This window comes from Myotis lucifugus, unplaced genomic scaffold (assembly GCF_000147115.1).
Source record: "Myotis lucifugus unplaced genomic scaffold, Myoluc2.0 scaffold_1528, whole genome shotgun sequence".
NCBI classification, from domain to species: Eukaryota; Metazoa; Chordata; class Mammalia; order Chiroptera; family Vespertilionidae; genus Myotis; species Myotis lucifugus.
In genome coordinates, this window is record NW_005872576.1 from 15,656 (window position 1) to 23,222 (window position 7,567).

Sequence of the window (7,567 nt, forward strand, 5' to 3'; positions counted from 1 at the left end):
ACTCCTGCTAATCCATGATCTGGTCATAATGCACTTGGTCGTATGCCTCCGGGCATAACGGCTAATTAGCATATTCCTCTCTTATATAGGATGATGATTCCAGAGAGGAAGGGAGAGGGAGAGAGAGAGAGAAAAACATCAATGATGAGAGAGAATCATTGATCGGCTGCCTCCTGCACGCCCCACACTGGGTACCGAGCCTGAAACCCGGGCATGTGCCCTGACCAGGAATCCAACTGTGACCTCCTGGTTCACAGGTCGACGCTCAACCACTGAGCCACGCTGGCTGGACTGTATCTCAGTTTCTTAGATGCACAATGGAGACCCCTGACCCCCATAGCACGGTTGTGGGGTCAGTCTGCGGAGTGCCAGCCTGAGGACAGCAGGAGGCCCCTGGCAGACAATTCCCTCTCCTCCCCCCTCCCTCCTCTAACCTCACGTCAGCCAGAGCGGAGCCAGCTGGCCCCCCTGCCCTGGGACAGAGGCACGGGGCCTTGACTCAAGGGCAAAGTACGCACAGGAGTTTCTGATTAACTCAGGAACTGCCTCCTTCCAGCAGCCCAGCTGCTGTGGGCGGGGCGGGGTGGGGCGGGGAGGGTGGGAGGGGAGGGGGCAGGGAGGCTGCTGAAGGGCAGTGCAGGAAGGAGACTGGGAAGCTCAGGAGTCCAGGGAGGGTGTGGGGCCGGGGAAGGCTGAGGCCTTGGCCTCTTCCCACTGCCTCTCTGCAGCCCTGAGCGCTGAGCCTGCACTGGCTCCGCTGGGCACGCTGGCCCCTGAGCCTCTATGGCAGCGGTTCTCAACCTGTGGGTCGCGACCCCTTTGGCAGTCGAACGACCCTTTCACAGGGGTCGCCTAAGACCATCCTGCATATCAGATATTTACATGACGATTCATAACAGTAGCAACATTACAGTTATGAAGTAGCCACGAAAATAATTATATAGTTGGGTCACAACATGAGGAACTGTATTTAAAGGGCCAGAAGGTTGAGAACCACTGCTCTATGGGAGGTTGAATTCCTATGAGATTGAAAGGCCTTGGGTGGCCCTGGTTGGTTTGGCTCAGTGGACAGAGCATCAGCACGAGAACTGAAGGGTCCCGGGTTTGATTCCGGTCAAGGGCACGTACCTCGGTTGCAGGCTCTATCCCGGCCCTGGTTGGGGTGCATGCGGGAGGCAACCAATCAATGTGTCTCTCTCTCTGTCTCCCTTCCACTCTCTCCCTAAAAAAAAAGCCAATGGAAAACTATCCTCCGATGAGGAGAGACAAAAACACGCTGCGCCCAGCCCCGGCGGACCAGACCTGCCTTTTCCCCAGGAGCAAGGTCGCCCTGGCTCTAGAGGTCAGTGTCCCGCCACCGACGGACTTGGACAGAGAGCACTGGGTGGGGCTGTGGGGAGAGGGAGCGTGCTGTTCCCTGAAGCATCCCGGATGCTCATGATGCTCACATCAGGGTGTCCCTAAGGACCAGGGAGCCCTCAGCCCCCGGGGCAAAGCGCTCCGACCCAGGAGTGGCCAGCCTGCACGTCCTCCAGACCAGCCTCCCGGTCGGCACCGGCTCCCACTGCCTAACCGGGCTTGCTCAGGACTCTGAGAATTCCTCAGGGTTCAAGGGTCATTCCTGACGTCAAATGAGCAGTTTCCCGCCCCCCACTCAGAGGATCAACTAAACCCTAGGGAGGTTCTAAGCAGCTGGTCTCCACCCTCCTCCTCCCCCCCAGTTAGCACTTCCAGCCTGTGAACCAGGCCAGGACTCAGAGGCCATGGGCTGCCAGGGCCCGTGGGCAGCCCTTTGTGCTGCACAAAGCCTTGGGAGAGGAGTACATGTTTGGCGTATTTAGAAAGATTTCTTTCTTATAATGAGTCACAGAGGAGGAGAGGGGAGGGAGGGTGAGACAGAGAGGCCAAAGGCAGGGCTTGGGAAGAAAGGAGGAGGCGGTGAGGCCTGGAGGGCCTGCGAGCAGATGGGGAAATGCACATGGTGCCAGAGGTGAGGAGCGAGGAGCGGAGTGGAGAGCTCTTAGGGCAGATGGAAACGGTTCTCTCTTGAATGGCATGGGGACTAGAGGTGCTGACTTCCATGTAGTCAGAAACACATGTTTAACTTTTTATATACATATTTATTGATTTCAGAGAGGAAGGGAGAGGGAGAGAGAGAGAGAAACATCAATGATGAGAGAGAATCATGGATCAGCTGCCTCCTGCACGCCCCACACTGGGGATCGAGCCCACAACCCGGACACGTGCCCTGACCTGGAATTGTACCTGTGACCTCCTGGTTCATAGGTCGACACTCAACCACTGAGCCACGCCAGCCAGGCAGGGCCACGTTTAACTTTTGGCTTCCCCAGCGCTTAACTACTAATAGCCTACTGTGGCTCGGAAACCCGACGGATAGACGAAAACTCAATGAACACACATTATGTATGTTATGAACTATGCGCTGTGTTCTGATAAAAGTGAGCCAGAGAGAGGAACATGGTACTGAGAAAGTCACAAGGAAGAGAAACGGCACACGCGGTGCTAACGGCATCGCGGCCTCACAGTCACCTGCGCTGCTCAGGTCGGGCCACGGCGTCGCCTCCCGGGGCTTCCTGCAGAGGAGGGGCCTGTTGTTGGGCACAGGGGTGGGTGAGAGGAAGATGCTGGGAAAGGAGTTGACTTCCATTTTTCATGCGGGGAAAAACAAGACTCAGATGCTGGTGAGCCCCAGCTGGTGTTGCTCAGTGGGTAGAGCGTCGGCCTGCGGACTGAAGGGTCCCAGGTTCGATTCCAGTCAGGGCATATGCCTGGGTTGTGGGCTGGATCCCCAGTAAGGGCCATGCAGGAGGCAGCCAATCCATGATTCTCCCTCATCATTGATGTTTCTATCTCTCGCTCTCCCTCTCCCTTCCTCTCTGAAGTCAACAAAAATATACTTAAACAAACAAAAAAAATCAATAGTTAATTATTTTGTAATTTACTTGAAAAAGACTTATTGCCTGCCTATTGTGTGCCAGGCACAGAGTTGGGCCAGTGCTGGGAACTCAATAATGACCACCTCGTCGCGACCATGTCTCGAAGCTTCCAGACAAGTGAGAGCCCCAGTGACCCCACAGGAGGCGCTGCTATTTTGCAGAGGTCACAAGGCAAGTGAGGAGGGGACCCTCACCCCTCCTCAGTTCTCAGGCTCTGAGCCTTGTTTTTGTCCCTTGTCGGCCTGGTGCCTGCAGGAGGAAGGGCTGAAGACGACCTCGCCCCGGTGGTGGGGCGGGCTCCTGGGTCTCCCCGAAAAAGCTCCTCCCAGGTCAGGGGAAGGTCTGTGCTTAGTGTCCTGCTCCCCTGGGAGGTGGGGCCCCGGGAGGGTGGGAAGGCATCTAGGCCCTGGGCACTCGTCTCCTGCCTGCCTGGCACTTGGCAAGGCTGGCGGGCAGAGTGCCCCCTTCATGTCCGCCCCCTTCCTCCCTTCACGTCTTCCGCCTCTGCCTCCTCCTGGTCTGTCCCCCTCCTCATCTTTCCCGGGCCCCCCTCCCGGCCCTCCCCCGCTCCATGACTTCCCCTCCTCTTTCTCCCTTTTCCTTTCCCCTCCGTTTCCTCCCACTGTTCCCACCAGTTGGTCTTCCTCCTTCCTCCTCCTCCTTCAGCTTCTTCTCCTTGGAGCTCAGTGCTTAAGGGGGAAGACCAGGTTGACGTGTGAAAATGAGGCTCCATCGCCATGGTGATGCTAATTCACCGAGTTCAAAGGAAATGGCTCCTGTTAAAACTAACAAGCTGGAGCGGGGCCCCAGGAGGGCCCAGTGCCAGGAGGGAGGGAGCCCCATCTTCACTGGCTTCTCACACCCCCACTCCGCCTGGGCCTCCCTGCAGCCTCAGGCCGAGAGGGGCCTGGGAGGGGCCTGGGAGGGGCCTGGGAGGGGCCTGCTCTTGATGCCCGCCATCTCACACCTGGGTGCAGCAGGAACGACCCCCACAGAGGCCTCAGCAGCTCCCGGCCTGCGGTTCTGGGCTTGAACCACCTGAGCTTTGGGGGTGCTTCCCGTTCACACAAATGCTCTGCTGCGTCCTAAGCAGGTGGATGCAAGTCTTGCGGGGTGACCGGCCTCCTGGAGGGCTGCTGGGGCCAGGGCTGCCCAGGCCTCGTGCTATTGGCTCAGAGCCCACGGGCTGCGGGGGCGCTGCTCACCCTACTTCTCAGGGTTCCAGGCATGAGAAAGGGTCCAGGGCAAGAACCTACTTAAGGCCCTGGCCGCTGTGGCTCAGTGGATAGAGCGCCGGCCTGCGGACTGAAGGGTCCCGGGTTTGATTCGGGTCAAGGGCGCACACCTCCGTGGCAGGGTCCCGGTCTTGCTAGGGGCACATGGGAGGCAACCAATCGATGTGGCTCTCTCACATCGGTGTTTCTCTCTGTCTCTCCCTCTCCCTTCCACTCTCTCTAAAAATCAATGGGAAAATATCCTCGGGTGAGGATTTAAAACACACACACACCACTTAGAGATGGATTTGGGCAGAGCTAGGTATGGCTAGTTGAAGGATAACCCCATAGGCCTTGAACCGGGGGCGGGCGGGGGGATGCCTCGCTCTGGGAAGGGGACGGTCTTGGTTCCAAAGTACAAATAAGTCAGCGAGTCACCTGGCCCCCGTGTCAGTGTGTGTCCCGCTCCGTGTGGTCAGCTGCACACGCTTCTTTATTGGGAAGTAGGAGCCACGCCTTGTTTGTGCACAGCCCGGGACTGGCCCCGAGTGGGCCCTGCTCTCCTCCGCATGTGAGAACGTGCTGAATGGAGCCCAGCCGGTCGGAAGGAGAGCTGTGTGGTCTGCCAGATGAAGGGGACCCTCACCACCCAGTGAGAAGGCCAACGGAAGACCAGTAGGGGGCGCCTTTCTCAGAGGAGTTTGTGGTTCTAATCCACAGGCAGAAGCCAACACAGGAAGCCTTTCTGTAACCAGACAGCCAGGGGTCCGGGCCGCCTGTCACTACCTGAGCCAATTCGGCAGAGACGGTGAATCCTATGAGCGTGTGTTCCAATCCTGCCGGCAGCGTGGGAGAGCAGCAGGTCACCCACAGAAAGCTGCCCCGCCCCCCCAGCTGCTGTATTGGGTAGAAAGACAGAGATTACAGGGGAAGGAGGCAACGGGTGTGCCAGATGGGCCGTTCACAGGCAAAGCGGCTGGATATGCAGAGGCCTGTGGGTAAGCAAAGGCCTGTGGGTAAGCAAAGGGCTATGGGGGGTGCTGGGGGTCTTCAAAGGGCTGGCAGGTCTGGTTTTTGGCTCTGGCTTCTACAACAAGGTTGTCAATCTTTCCATGATCACAGGCAGCTCCCTGGTGGGGGGGATGGGCCGAATTCCCAGGTGAGCCCCCGGGTCCCACTGCAACTCCCAGCCCGGTGAGCATGCGCCTCTGCAATCAGAACAGCCATCCCGGCCCCAGAGAGGACTCATCTTCCTCACAGTCACCGCGGCCCCGCGTTCCGTTTCTGCCCCATCATTTCCTTGACAGCTCTCCCCGCTCCCTCTGACCCTCCAGAGGGAGGCCAACTCCCGCTCCTCTGCATTCCCCTGAAATATCTAGCGAGCCCTCCGGGGAGCAAAGCGGCGCCAGTCGAGCAGGAGAAGAAATTCCTAGAAGACGGAGCCCAGGCTGGTCTGTTGCCACTGCTGATGAAGCAAGCCCCGTGCGGGGAGCTCGGAGGAGAGCCTGGGGTTTCAGGATGAGTAGCCGTGGCGGCCGCCCACAGTAACGTGTGCCGGAGGCTTCAGAGCTGCTTCCCCCCACCCCAGGTGGGCCCCGGAGCCTTGGGGGCCTCCCTGCTTGGTCCTGGGTTTTCAATGGTGTTAGGTTAGGTGGCTCAGGAGGCAGCGTAGGAAATAAAAGAGTCGAGTGAATCAGAAAAGAAAGGAAAGGTTTTATTCTGCGTCCCCTGGCGACCCACGAACCCCAAAGACAGGGCACGTGGATCCGCGCCAACAGGGAGGGGGGCGCTTTTTTCATACTGCGGTTGGGTGAGGGGCGGGGACATGAGCTGAGGTATTCAGCTGAGGAAGTTCCCGCTGCAGGGGGTCAGCAAGGTATTCAGGAAGGAGTCAGTATCTGTGTGGGGGTCGTGCTGATTCAGGGAGAAGCCGGTATCTGTGTCTGGCATGTTGATCTGTTAGAAATGCCAGGGGGAGTCCATTATCTCGTCACACGTCTGCATGTATCCGATCCTGGGCTCTCTCTGACCTAACAAATGGAACCAGAGGAGGCCTTCGCTGGGCTGGGCCGTGTGCCTCCCCGTGTGTTAGGGGGAGATCCTAAAGTGCTGAGTGCGTCTCCAGCATTGGGACCAGAACACCCCTCCCCGCCCGGGCTGGGCCCTTCGGGGTGAGCTGAAGTCCATGCCCGGCCGGTGTCTGCACACATCGCTGCCCTCGCCTGCGGAAAGTCCGTGTCTCTGGAACGTGGATGTGCGGTTTGGCCAGGACAGAGGCAGTGGCTCCGCACCCAGGCCGGGAGCCCAGGGCCAGTGTCCCACCCTCAGGCCCGCTGGCTTCCTGCTTTGTGCTCAGCCCGGTGCTTCCATCCCAGCATCTCAGGGCCCTGGCAGCCCTGGGAGTCGGGTCATTATCTCCATGACCAGGGAACCCGGGGTCTCCGGCTGTTTGCAGGGCTGGGGTTTCCCAGAGGGCAGTGAGGGGTGCCCTCCTCTGGTTGTTGCTGGGGGACACCTGCAGAGCTCGCGCTCTCCAAGTGGGATGGGGACCGGGCGAGTGCACAGCAGTAATCAGACTGGGAGTGAGCTCAGCGGGCTTGGGGGGACCTTTCCTCCTGGAGGAAACATCACTGAGACCCCAGCCTTCGGGACCCTGAGCTGACCCCATGGAGCTTCTCCAGCCCCTCCCTTAGCAAGTCAGCCAGTGACCGTGGAGGCTCCCAGGGACCCGCTCAAGCCAGCAGCGTGGCCCTGGGCCTCCCCTCTCACCTCTCTGAACCGCCCTGCCTCCCAGGCTCCTGGGCTCTGTGTCTGGAGCGCAGGAGTCCCGCCCGGCTGACATCACAGGGAGCGCAGGACCAGAGCGGTCTGACATCACAGGGAGCGCAGGACCAGAGCGGTCTGACATCACAGGGAGCGCAGGAGTCCCGCCCGGCTGACATCACAGGGAGCGCAGGAGTCCCGCCCGGCTGACATCACAGGGGGCGCAGGACCAGAGCCCGCTCCGCTCTCCGGGAGGAAGCACAGCGGCAAGGGCGCCGGTCCTCGGGGAGAAACCTTCAAAGGGTGTCCCTTCTGACCCTCAGGGTTGGAGGTCACAGTTCATTTTGGGTCAGAGCACATGCCTGGGGTTTCGGGCTCGATCCCCAGTGTGGGGAGTGCAGGAGGCAGCCTATCAATGGTTCTCTCTCATCATTGATGCTTCTCTCTCGCTCCCTCTCCCTTCCTCTCTGAAATAAATAAAAACATATTTTGGATCTATCATTTTAAAAAAAGAAAGAACAAAGGGTGTTGGTTCCTGCCGTCAGGGCAGGAGGGGGGAGGGGGTGGGGTGTGGGAGGGGCAGAGTGGGGAGGCTGGAGCGGGTAAGATCCAGGAAGTTGCACAGGAAGATGG